Raw genomic sequence first — 12,667 nt, 5'->3', positions numbered from 1 at the left:
TCAACTATGTGAATTAACTAACCATGTGGATTTCCACAAGACATGAAGTGTTGGTGGGTCATTAAAGAGAATCTGTATTGTTAAAATCGCTCAAAAGTAAACATACCAGTGCGTTAGGGGACATCTCCTATTACCCTCTGTCACAATTTCGCCGCTCCTCGCCGCATTAAAAGTGGTTAAAAACAGTTTTAAAAAGTTTGTTTGTAAACAAACAAAATGGCCACCAAAACAGGAAGTAGGTTGATGTACAGTATGTCCACACATAGAAAATACATCCATACATAAGCAGGCTGTATACAGCCTTCCTTTTGAATCTCAAGAGATCATTTGTGTGTTTCTTTCCCCCATGCACTGAAGTTTCAGGCTGCTCTTTTCTTCCTGCAAACAGCTTTGCCCTTGTTTGTAATTCCTCAGTATGTGAAAGCCCAGCCAGCTCAGAGGACGATTTATCCAGCTGATTAGAGCAGCTTCTCTCTTCTCTCTTATCTAAATAACACACAGGCAGTGTGCATAGAGGGGCCAGAAAGGGTGAGTTCATAGCAGAACCACAACACTGAAGAACTTGGCAGCCTTCCAGACACAGGCCGACAAGTCTGACAGGGGAAAGATACATTGATTTATTACAGAGACTGTCATAGTAGAAAGTGCTGCAGTTAGCCAGAACACATTAGAATAGCTTTTGGAACTTGTAGGATGATAAAAAACAGGATGCAATTTTTGTTACGGAGTCTCTTTAATGAAAAACACTGGCTCTAGCTTTAGGGTACATGTCATTTTTTCTGTTATTCAAACAGTGTAATCTATAATCCCATGTTCATTTCATCTCTCCTCGATTGGAACTGAACAGTCTGGTGAGCTACAAGTACTGGAGAGAGGCATCATTTCATATTTTATTCCCTCGTTTTGAGCAAACCTGTCCCCTTGCTTTGTGTTATCTGAAGTCTATTACATTTGTCAGGGGTGGTGGCTAATCACTGGTATTCCCAACCACAAAATCTGGTAAGCAGCCTCCGCTAGCGGTTGCCTGATCTATGTTAGTAGAGGTATAGTTGAATAGTGCCAGGTGCCGACCACCAGAAAAATGTACAGGTCTTGATCAGCAGCCTCATTCCCTTCAACCTACAGGTAAAACCTGAAAAAAATAGAATATTGTGCAAAAATTAATTTTGTCTGTAATTCAACTTAACCAGCCTGGCGGTATGGACGAGCTCAGCTCGTCCATCACCGCCGGAGGCTGCCGCTCAGGCCCTGCTGGGCCGATTCGCATGAAATAAAGTGCAGCACACGCAGCCGGCACTTTGCCAGCCGCGTGTGCTGCCCGATCGCCGCCGCTCTGCGGCGATTCGCCGCGAGCAGCGGCGAAAGAGGGTCCCCCCAGCCGCCCGAGCCCTGCGCAGCCGGAACAAATAGTTCCGGCCAGCGCTAAAGGCGGGATAGGAGGCGGCAGACGTCAGGACGTCGGCTGACGTCGATGACGTCACTCCGCTCGTCGCTATGGCGACGATCTAAGCAAAACAAGGAAGGCCGCTCATTGCGGCCTTCCTTGTTTATTCTGGGCGCCGGAGGCGATCGGAAGAACGCCTCCGGAGCGCCATCTAGTGGGCTTTCATGCAGCCAACTTTCAGTTGGCTGCATGAAATAGTTTTTTTTTTATTTAAAAAAAACCCTCCCGCAGCCTCCCTGGCGATCTTATCAGAACGCCAGGGTGGTTAAAGGATAAAACTAATATATGAAATAGACTCATTACATGAAAAGTGAGACATTTCAAGCCTTTATTTGTTATAATATTGATGATTATTGCTTACAGCTTATGAGAACACCAAAATCAAAATCTCAGACCAGCAGAATATTGTGAAAATGTTCAATATTCTAGGCTCAAAGTGTCAGACTCTAATCAGCTAATTAATCCATAACACCTGCAAAGGTTTCCTATTTCAAATAATAGTTTCACTTTTTAGACAGGAAAATAAGTGACAGCGCTCAAGGCTGCACCTGCAATGTAAGCCTACAGAGGCAATGCAAAGCCCCACTGAGGTAAATACATGCCTTGAATGCAAAGCAGATGCAAATTATGTACTAATTCTTTTAGGTTAAAAGAATTACTGAATAAATGGGCTTTTGCAGGATATTCTAATTTTTTGAGTTTCACTTGTATATTGTGACAAACTCCCTACACTATCCCCCTAACATGAACAGATTAGGTTTGTGTGTACATTCATTAGTTTAGCATCACTGTAGGTTGCCTTTAACATATCTTTTTTCCACCCTTTCCTCTTTTAATTTCACTTCTATTTCTGTTTAGATTTCTCCTCCCCCCCCCCCCCCCCCCCATTTCATTTAAATTATATTTTATTTGTTCTATTTAATTTATGCATTCTCTACATATCCTCTGATATTTTTCTAAAGGATACCCCTAGTCATCCCATTCTTTCACAGAACATTCTGTGTTTCCAAAACACAAACAGTTGACTGCAGAATGGCCCAATAGACCAAATATTCGGTTTGTTTCTGTACCCTTTCCCTCTCCTCCAGCAGGTAAGATGTTGGAGTGAAGTGTGGTTTTATTGGTCACTGGTCTCATTTGCTTGCCTGTTAAATTTCACATTGTGCCAGACATCAATAGTACAGATTTTAATTAGGCAAGCAGATATAGCAGCTCTGCCTTTAATTTTCCATGGCTGTGTACTAGTTAATTTTACTGAAGGCTGCAAATAGTAAAATAAACCAATTAAAAGTCAGATTTACTTGTGAATTGTTCACGATTTAGATTCCCGCCATAAATAATGCCAGGCTATGATAAGCAGTATACAGTATACAGTAACTGTTTAAAACACACACCGAGACTATGGTGTATATATCAACAAATAATGTTTACTTGGCTCACTTGTAATTTACAGCTATGACTGAATTTGTTAATGATCATTTCATAATGTTCATACAAATGTGCACATATCGTCTGATACTTTGGGAAAAGGTGATATTTGAGTACCCAGAGTGGCCAGTTTGGCAAGTGTCACATGGTATAGTCTCCATGAGAATTTGTGTAAACCTCTACAGGCTGCTCATTCAGAATGTAATCAAGCAACAGTTTTCATAGGCACCGTTATTGTAATGAGTTGACTAGTTCAGCACCGCCCAGCAACTCTCCCTGCTCCTTCAGCATTTTTTGTAGTTAGTGGTGTGTTTGTCTTCCTATCCCTGCCAGTCTCATTTTTATAGAAAGGACCACGGCACTGCTATAGCATTAGTCCTATCTCCTGTTCTCTAAAGGTAACTTGTGAATGGATAGATGGGCTTTAAAGTGGGCTTGAAATCAAGCCTACATCTATAGCCTTGTTCATAATTTGAAAGAAAAAACAATCACTTTTTACATTTTTGAAAAAAATCTTTTGTTTTACAAGCAGTTCCTAGTCCAGAATTCTTAGTTTGTAACAATAGAAGTTTTCAGACTCTCCCTCCTTCATCTCAATCTTAGGGCTAGTTTACACTAAAACTTGCTAAGCTTTATCGCAAACGTTTATCGCTTTTTGTAGTGATTTGCAGTAGTGATTCCCGGCATGTGCCTAGCTATTTTCTATTTATGCCTAGCAATATTGTAGAATATGCAATTAATGATTTTGTATTTCTTGTAGCAAAACAGGAAGTACACTTTGACCTGGAAGTGAACAGCTTTTGGCAAAAACGCTTTGAAAATCACTGTGTTCAGCAATTTTTTTTAAAGGGATTCTACACTTTTCCTATACTTTACATTGGGGCATAATTGGCTCCAAAATTCTGCAGGACCCACGTTTGTGTTTGGGAAAAAATTACATCATTCTGATGTGAACTAGCCCATACAAACACATTAGCCAAGAGCATTTTGAAACACTGGCACTTTTAAAAGCGCTCTTGGTGTGAACCAGCCCTTACACAAACTTCAGCCACACCCCAGTGTTGTGATCACTACCATGCTCAGTTTGCAGACTACACGCATGGGATGCAAAGGAAATGTACGGTAGAATCTGGCCAAGCAGTTGACTCTATCAGAAGTTTACTATATCAGAATTAATCATACATTGTATACTTATACAGGCACATTGCCAGGACCTGGTAACAGAGTTTACTATAGTCAGAGTTTTAATACCTCATAGTTTACTATGATGGGATTTTACTGTATGAAATAAAAATTAAGTTATGGTATATATATAAATGTACACATCTAGAGGATTGCCGAGGGGCCTAATTTTATATCAAACTGGCAACCAAAAGCTCAAGTTGCAGATAAAAAGAAAAGATCTGAAACTCAACAAGATTCCATCATGGGACATAATATAAATCTATATACAGGTGTCCATACACCATACATTTTTTTTAATCTTTTTAATTGATTATATTGGTTGAAAAATCAAACTAATCCACCATACACTATTCAATTAAAAAAAATCAATCAACATTTTCCACCTACACTGCTAGATTATGATCAAAAATCCAAGAAAATTGATTGATTTGTTTCCCGATCAAACAAAAAACGTTATTCAATTTTCCTATTCAACTGATCAGTTTTATTGACAAAACATTGAATATTGTGGTTGAAGCATCTATGGCCACCTTAAGAGAGATGCTTTCTGGTTCTTTCAGAAATAGTCCAATCCTGGAGTCAGGGGAGAGTGAATTACGAGATATTGTGGAGCAATTTAGCTATCCTTTTTGGGGAGTAACTTCTGATTATGGTGTAGATCTCTGGCTTGTGGTCATGAACAGTTTAAACTACTGGCTCTTTCATTACAAATTACCATTAATTATTACCTGTAATGTAATTACAGAAAAATATCCCTGCACTATAGAAATACAGGAAATACTGTATATAGATATCTACTAACCTTTTATTTGTGCACGGCTGTGGATCCATCCTTTTTCCAAATGTCTACATGCTAACCATATTGTCTGCTGTCTGCACACACAGCACCTCATAATGCTCAGGCCAGTCTGGCTCTCGACTTCAAGGTAAAGGTGGGGAGATTTTATTGTCTTCTCTCGGGATATGTGCTTCTAACTCAAAGGTCCATCAGAATAGGCTGTTTCCCAACATAAGGGCAAAAACATTAGTTGTTTAATCCACCATGGCTCATATTACTGTAGATGAACTGTAATGCTTTTTATTGATCCATTGGGAGTAAGGTGCCAAAGACAGATCTGTATTTTAATGAACCAATAAAGCGTTATTTGTAATTCATAGAAAGGTTTTCCAAGCTTCACAGGGCATGTGAAAAGGCATTTCTGTGGAAGCTGCTTTACAGATTTCACCCGAGTGGTATTCTCATGTTGACTCATTAAAAGAGATCAAATTAGCAGCAAACCAGCTCAAACAACAGAAATGCCACCTAGCAAAATGTGCATCTAGAAACTTTAGTGAAACAGAGATAAAGCAGCATAACAGAAGGCAGTGCTGACACATCGTACATCATACGTTCTGATTTCCAATCCTTATTTTATTAGAATAAACACAAACCCAATTAGAAGATGCATATATTATATGAATCTGCAATTGAAGACAGGCAGCATACTTACTAAATGGCTGGCACTCATGCCTTTTTAGCTTTAGTGTCCCACGTGTGAGTCAGGCCAGGACATTGATGGATTAGCATGTAATGGGGCCCTAGACAAGATAGTAGAATTGAGCCCTCGTTGTGGTCCTTTTTGTAAGCCCAAGTGAAGAGTAGTGATGAGCAGAAGTTACGCCTATGCGTAATTACGCAACGTAATTCAAACTTATGCATCGTAATCATAATGCGAGATTCCAGGGAAAAGCGTAAGTAATGTTGTATATAATTGTAAGCATTCGTAATTGCGCATGAATTCATGCATAATTTATGTATTATTTCTTGCCGACTTTGTCAGTGAATATCAAAACACTGAGACTGAAACTAGTCTCCTCTGAAGCCCCTCCTCAAAGTATTGGTACTACCTAAAATATAACTTTTATTAGGTTTCCAATAAAATATAATTATGGGCCATACAACCACTAACAAACAATAAGTGAAGGGGGGAATCACAACAATTACTCAAAACAGGAGGACTATATAGAGAGTGCTCCGAATGGTTTCAGTCTCAGTGTTTTGATATACTATTACAAAGTAAAAGTAGAAGGCTGCGCATCCCTGACCCAATACTGTACAATTGAATGGTTAATCGCTGTGGCGCACACCGCCCCCCTGGACTGAAATGTACGCCCGCATCCAAACAATGCAATACTGGTCTATGGAGAAATTTTAGCTTCCATCATAGTTTTGCATGCAAAAATATAATATACTGGACATCTGCACCAACGTTGAGGTAAATCTCCAGAGCAGATGTCCTAACACTAACTAACCTAAGTTACAAGCAAATGTCTTTACCCTGGGAGCAGGGAAACATATGCATAACTAATAATAACTACTGATTTAGTTATGCATATGTTTTGCATCTGTCTGATTGCTGAGTGTGTATTTGAGCTATATAAGCGGTGCATATGAGGTGATGAGTCATTCAGTTGCAGCCCATGTTGGTGAGCGCTTGCTTTGTTTTTTTGCTGTCTGTATTAAATGTAAGTTACACATTTTAGCGCAGCTGCTCCCAGGGTAAAGACATTTGGTTTTAACTTAGGTTAGTTAGTGTTAGGACATTTGCGCTGGAGATTTACCTCAACGTTGGTGCAGATGTCCAGTATATTATATTTTTGCATGCAAAACTATGATGGAAGCTAAAATTTCTCCATAGACCAGTATTGCATTGTTTGGATGCGGGCGTACATTTCAGTCCAGGGGGGCGGTGTACGCCACAGCGATTAACCATTCAGTTGTACAGTAGAGATGTAGCGAACGGTTCCCAAACCGTTCGCCGGCGAACCGCTCTGCTACTCTGGGCCTCTTACTACTTCCGGGGTCGCAATGACCCGGAGTAGTACGCCTGCGCTGCCCGGCGGAGCGCGTCCTAGATCGCGCTCCTGTTGCCGGGCACTCTCTGCACATGAGCGTGACGTCACTCATGACGTCACGCACATGCGCAGAAAGTGCCCGACCCGGAAGTAGTAAGAGGCCCAGAGTAGCAGAGCAGTTCGCCGGCGAACAGTTCGGCAGCGCAGGCGTACTACTCCGGGTCATTGCGACCCGGAAGTAGTAAGAGGCCCAGAAAGGTTCGCCAGGCGAACGGTTCGGGCCATCACTATTGTACAGTATTGGGTCAGGGATGCGCAGCCTTCTACTTTTACTTTGTTTCCATAATTCTGTAACTACCAGGCTAGCAGCACCTATTGTGTTATCCTGTTTTGCATGGTAAGTATTTAGTTATGCATATGTTTTGCATCTGTCTGATTGCTGAGTGTGTATTTGAGCTATATAAGCGGTGCATATGAGGTGATGAGTCATTCGGATGCAGCCCATGTTGGTGAGCGCTTGCTTTGTTTTTTGCTGCTTGATATACTATTACCCAATCCTTATTTCCTAGTGGAGTGTTTGTTTGTCAGTAAATAGCAAAGCCCCTATACATGCTATTTGTACCATAATTGTTACATATGTTAAGGAGAATAGTAGATACACGTTAGAAAAAATTGTTCAAAAAGACCTTGTCGTTGAAAAAAATCTATTTTAAAAATACAACGAAAAATGGTTTTTAAAGTTTCATTTTTCAGAGTTTAAAAAATATTTTTCTTTGCATTTTCAGGGCTGGAACCCACTTGAGCGATTTTGTGAGCGTTTAGGGAGTGATTCAAAACGCTAGCGATTTCCCTAAACGATCAGCTAATGTTAATATATGGGCCAAATTCCACTGGAGCGATTGCGATAACCAAAATCGCAAATGCAGGACATGCAGCATTTTTAGCGTTTACCGTTAGCGTTTCTGCTATGTAAAGTATATAAACGCTGGCATAATCGCTCGTCAAAACCTACACAGAGCATTTTGTTAGTGTTTTGAAATTACTGCACACTGCAAAAAAATAAAAATTAATTGAAAGGACCAATCAGAATTAAAAACGCTAATCGCTACACAATCGCTGGCAAAACACTTACACTTTTTAAAATCACTACCCAAATCGCCAGAAAACGCTCATGAAATTGCTTACAAAACGCTCATACAAAATGCTAGCGATTGCGATTAGCGATAGCGATTTGTAGTGGGTTCTAGGCCTCAAAATCACTTTTCTCAAAACTACTAGGTCATTGTTAACTTGTACCCACTATTCTCCTTAACATATGGAGCAATTTCGGTAGCAATAGCATGTATGGGCACTTTGCTATTCACCCCCCAAGTCGGCACAAAATTGCGCGAAAATTAAATGCAAATTCATGCGTAATTACAAATGATTATACAAAATCAATTGAATTAACTATTTGTAATTACGTAAAGGTGTAATTGCAAAAATGTACACAAAATTTATTGTAATTAGCTGATGCAATCATCACTGGTGAAGAGAGATCAAAGAAGGTGGCAGGTGGGCCCTTAACCCCCTTGCCGTTCCAATTGTTGCGGTAAGGGGGCAGCGCAGCACTTTTTTTTTTTTTAAATCATGTAGTTAGCCCAGCGCTAGCTACATGATAGCCGCTGACAAGCGGCATCCCCCTATCTTCTTCGATCGCCGCCGGCGATCTGCGCAAGCAGGAAATCCCGTTGAGAACGGGATTTCCTGCAGGGCTTCGGGCGGGATGACGTCACCGACGTCATGGACGTCGGGACGTCAGAGGGAATCCCGATCCACCCCTCAGCGCTGAGTTGCCTGGTGGATAATCCTGCTCTGGGCCAGGACACTGCATAGCATTTGTGTTTTTCTCTGCAACCTAAAAGCAGATTTGTAAGTTAATTAGACTGTCGCTGAAATAGTTTTTAAGGTTTTTGAAGGACATGACATCATAAGTCTCTCATAGGGACAGTTAGTGACAAGCATGTGTTCAATGTACTCTGTAAAGTGCTCAGAAAATTACACTGTGATATAAATTCCTAATAATATATTTGCACAGTAACAATAATCATTCAAGGCATAAGGATAAACTCTTGCACAGGACAGAATGAAAACAGACCGCAATGCACCCTCAGGGCCGGCCTTAGGTTTCACAGCACCCTGAGCGTAACCAGATTTTGGTGCCCCCCCCCCCCTAATTCATCCTCTTCATGCGCGCACACACACACGCCCATGTTCAAGATCCTCTTTAGTGTATATCGGCAGATCCCCCCTTTTTGTGTATATGGGAAGATTCCCCCCTTTAGTGTATATGAGCAGATCCCCTCTTTAGTATATATAGGCAGATCCCCCTTAAGCAGGGCCGCCATCAGAAATTTTGGGGCCCCTCACACATCATCAGGCCTGCAAACCCCACCCACCCCCCCTCACCCACCAGCCCCTGTGCCCGCCCAATTGCCACCCCACCCCCGTGCCCGTAACAGCGAAAAATGTGCATGGTTCCGACACCAAAGAAAGCAGCGCGCACAGCATGACGCAGTGAAAAAGTGTCCCCCTCAGTGTCACCTTAGTTTGTGCAACAGTGAGGTTAGTGTTAGATGTAGCGATGGGAAGGCTTGTGTTAGGTGTAGTGGCAGTGAAGCTAGTGTTAGGAATAGTAGCAGGGATGGGCCATTCCCTGCTCATCTCCCATTAACAATCACACAGATCAGAGCAGAAGTAGTACTGGGGCTTATGCCTTCCAGTGTTAGATCGCTGATATCCTCCCACTGCAGCCACTAGGCCTCAGTCTTGGTCTGAGTTTCATGTGATGTGCAGAGACGCTTTGGATAAGAGAAAGGCTTACATCTAGTGGATGCAATGGAAGAGCATCCGTGACCCGATGCCACTGGAAGAGGCAAGACCCAGCATTACTACTACTGCGCTGATTTGTAGGAATGATTGAAGCAAAAAATCCAGGTGCCCAGGCCTGTTGGGGATCAGATGAGCATCCTTCACAGAAAAAAAACAAAAAATAAAACAGACATCTGTCCAAGTTCCAGCAGGAGAAAACAATAAATACATTAAATAAGAAAGGGAGAGAGGCGGGGAGAGAGAGAAAGAGAGAGAGAGAGAGAGGGGGAGAGTGTGAGAGAGGGGGAGTGTGAGAGAGAGGGGTGGAGGGAGGGGAGAGAGAGGGGGAGTGAGAGAGAGGGGTAGAGGGAGGGGAGAGGGAGGGGAGAGGGAGAGAGAGAAAGGGAGTGAGAGAGAAAGAGAGAGGGGGGGGGGGTGAGAGAGAAAGGGAGAGAGGCGGGAGTGAAAGAGAAAGGGAGAGAGGGGGGAGTGAGAGAGAAAGGGATAGAGGGGGGTGTGAAAGAGAGAGAGGGGGGGAGAGAGAGAGTAGGGAGAGAGAGAGAAATGGAGAGAGGGGGGTGTGAAAGAGAGAGAGGGGGGGAGAGAGAGAGAGAGAAAGGGAGAGAGGGGGAGTGTGAGAGAGGGAGGGAGAAGGAGAGAGAGAGAGGGGGGGGGAGAGAGTACCTTACCACACAATTTGCTTCTTCCTTATACAAGTACAAGTAGTGGCTCAGCTCAGGCCCCTCTCTCCTGTTTGTACACCAGTGTAGCTCTCCTTTTCTCTCCATCCATCCAGAGCTGGCTTCACTCGTTTTCTCCCCCTCCCTCCAGTGGCTGATGATGTCATCTGTCTGCCAGGCTGCATTCCTCTCTCGTCTGGCTATACAGACCGCAGCTGCAGGAGCACACTATCTGCGTGTGCTGATGGCTGGTCTCCCCTTCTCCCTGCTGTCACTTCTGATCTGCTCGCTGAATGCTGAAGGATGAGGGGAGACTGTGGTACAGGCTGCACTGCATAGAGCTCTCCTGTTGTGTGCAGCGCAGAGGTGGGCAGCAGTGTGGTCTATGCAGCAATCAGCAGGCAGGCACACAGGACACTGTCACTAGTGGAATTGCCAGGCATGGCAGAGACTTCGGTGATACCTGGCTACACTGGGATTTCAGCAGCGCCTCTTTTTAAATGTTGCTCCACCCCCCTCTGTGATTGGCTGGCATTATCACATGCTGCAGCAGCCGCCCATAGCATGAATAATCATCACACATGAGACGTGACAAGCTGGGAGCAGGGGGCGTGTAGTAGAGTTGCAGTAAGTGAGCAGGGGGCCCGGGCCCCCCCCCCCATGGGAGCTCCTGGCGGCGGGGCCCATCACTCTTGTATCGGCTGTACCCCCCTGATGGTGGGGCTGCCCTTAAGGCAGGGAACACACTTGACTGTTTTCGTGCACGTTTTCTGCACAGAAAAATTGAGAACTCATGTTAATCAATGGGCTAGTTCACACTTACTGTGTTGTTCGCACGCAGAAAAAAAACTGACATTCTGCATCCTGATTCTGCACATTTTGTCAGTTTTCTCTATCAATTACATCAGCTGCTGTGAAAAAACGTGCGAGTTTTCCTGCATAGAAACACACTTGGTGTGCAGTAAAAGTATGCAGGAAAACGCGCGCAGAAAACTGAAAGACAAGTGTGTTCCCTGCCTAAGTGTATATAGGCAGATCCCCACCTGTAGTATATATAAACCGATCCCCCTTTTAGTGTATGTAGCTAGGCAGATAAATAGTGTATAGTATACACGCAGATTCCCCTTTAGTGTATATAGCCACCCCCTACCCCACACACACACACACTTCCCCAGCTGGGAAGCAGTTGGGGAATCTCACGTTTCTGCTTGTAGCTGGGGACAGAACATGGCCAGGAGTCAGGAGTGAAAAGCAGGTCTCTCTCTGATTAGTGCACAGCGCAGACATCGCCTGTAAGCGAGGGGCGGTGCTACTGACATGCACGGCTCACACAGACTCGGCAAGAGGCAGCAGCAGGTTCCTGGCCCCATCACCCCCAGCTGCTCCAGGGGGAGGAGCTACCACTCACAACAGCCACAGACGAAGCCGCAGCCAGCAGATAGAAATGTGGCCAGGGCCAGTTGAATGAACATCATGTGCGCCCCCCCTGGAAGCATGCGCCAGATCAAAGGCCGGCCATGTGCACCCTGTATGTATTTAGAGAGTTTAGTCTGTCCGATTCCTCCTCATTCGTTTCTAATCACAAGTTGTAATTTGATCTCTCCCCTGTGTCACATGACTGCCAGGGCAGAGATGGCAGATAAGCTCATTTGAAAACATGGTGTTAATATGTCTGTTTCAATGAATCAGGAAGTAGAAACAGTACAGATTCATTTTAGGATTTGTATCAGCTGTCAAAAAGAATTTTTTGTTTGTTTGAAGGTTATTATGTTGTTTATCTTTTGGAGCAGAGAGGAGTTCTGAGTTCAGGTTCACTTTAAAGGAAATCTAAACTTTTGGTATAAAAATCATCTTAAAGTAGCTAAACCGACTGAGCATTGGATTTACTGTTGTTATTGTTATTTATTATTATTATTTTTATTTATATAGCTTCAACGTCTTCCATAGTGCAAAAAAAAAAAAAAATAATAATAATGGGGAGCATATATACACATACTATACAGTCAGGACAACCAGTGATACAAGTACAGATACATACAGTACAATTGATGTGTATTTTGAGAAACAACACCAATACTGATGGATGTTAATTTGCTAAAATGCACAGAAAGAAAAAAAGGGTGAGCTTGCCCTTGCAAGCTTACAGTCTGGAGGACACTGGGAGAGTAGATAAAGGGGTTGGCAGGTGAGACAGAGAGCTTTAAATTATAGCTACATTAAATTATAAGCTTGTTTCAACAGGTGT

At 43.1% G+C, this 12,667-nt stretch overlaps 1 long non-coding RNA gene across 1 annotated transcript; it reads right to left on the bottom strand.

The window, feature by feature from the left end:
* Positions 1 to 831: 831 nt before the first annotated feature.
* Positions 832 to 10,523, bottom strand: LOC137519701 (uncharacterized). Its single transcript, XR_011021085.1, has 3 exons — positions 10,432 to 10,523; positions 4,860 to 5,054; positions 832 to 1,132 (listed from the first exon to the last, which is right to left on the bottom strand). It is a non-coding gene; the product is annotated as an uncharacterized lncRNA (long non-coding RNA).
* Positions 10,524 to 12,667: the final 2,144 nt, after the last annotated feature.

The sequence above is a fragment of the Hyperolius riggenbachi genome, chromosome 5 (genome assembly GCF_040937935.1).
Source record: "Hyperolius riggenbachi isolate aHypRig1 chromosome 5, aHypRig1.pri, whole genome shotgun sequence".
Taxonomy (NCBI): Eukaryota; Metazoa; Chordata; class Amphibia; order Anura; family Hyperoliidae; genus Hyperolius; species Hyperolius riggenbachi.
The sequence above is the reverse complement of the archived record's forward strand: the minus strand, read 5'-3'. Positions and strand labels throughout refer to the sequence as shown.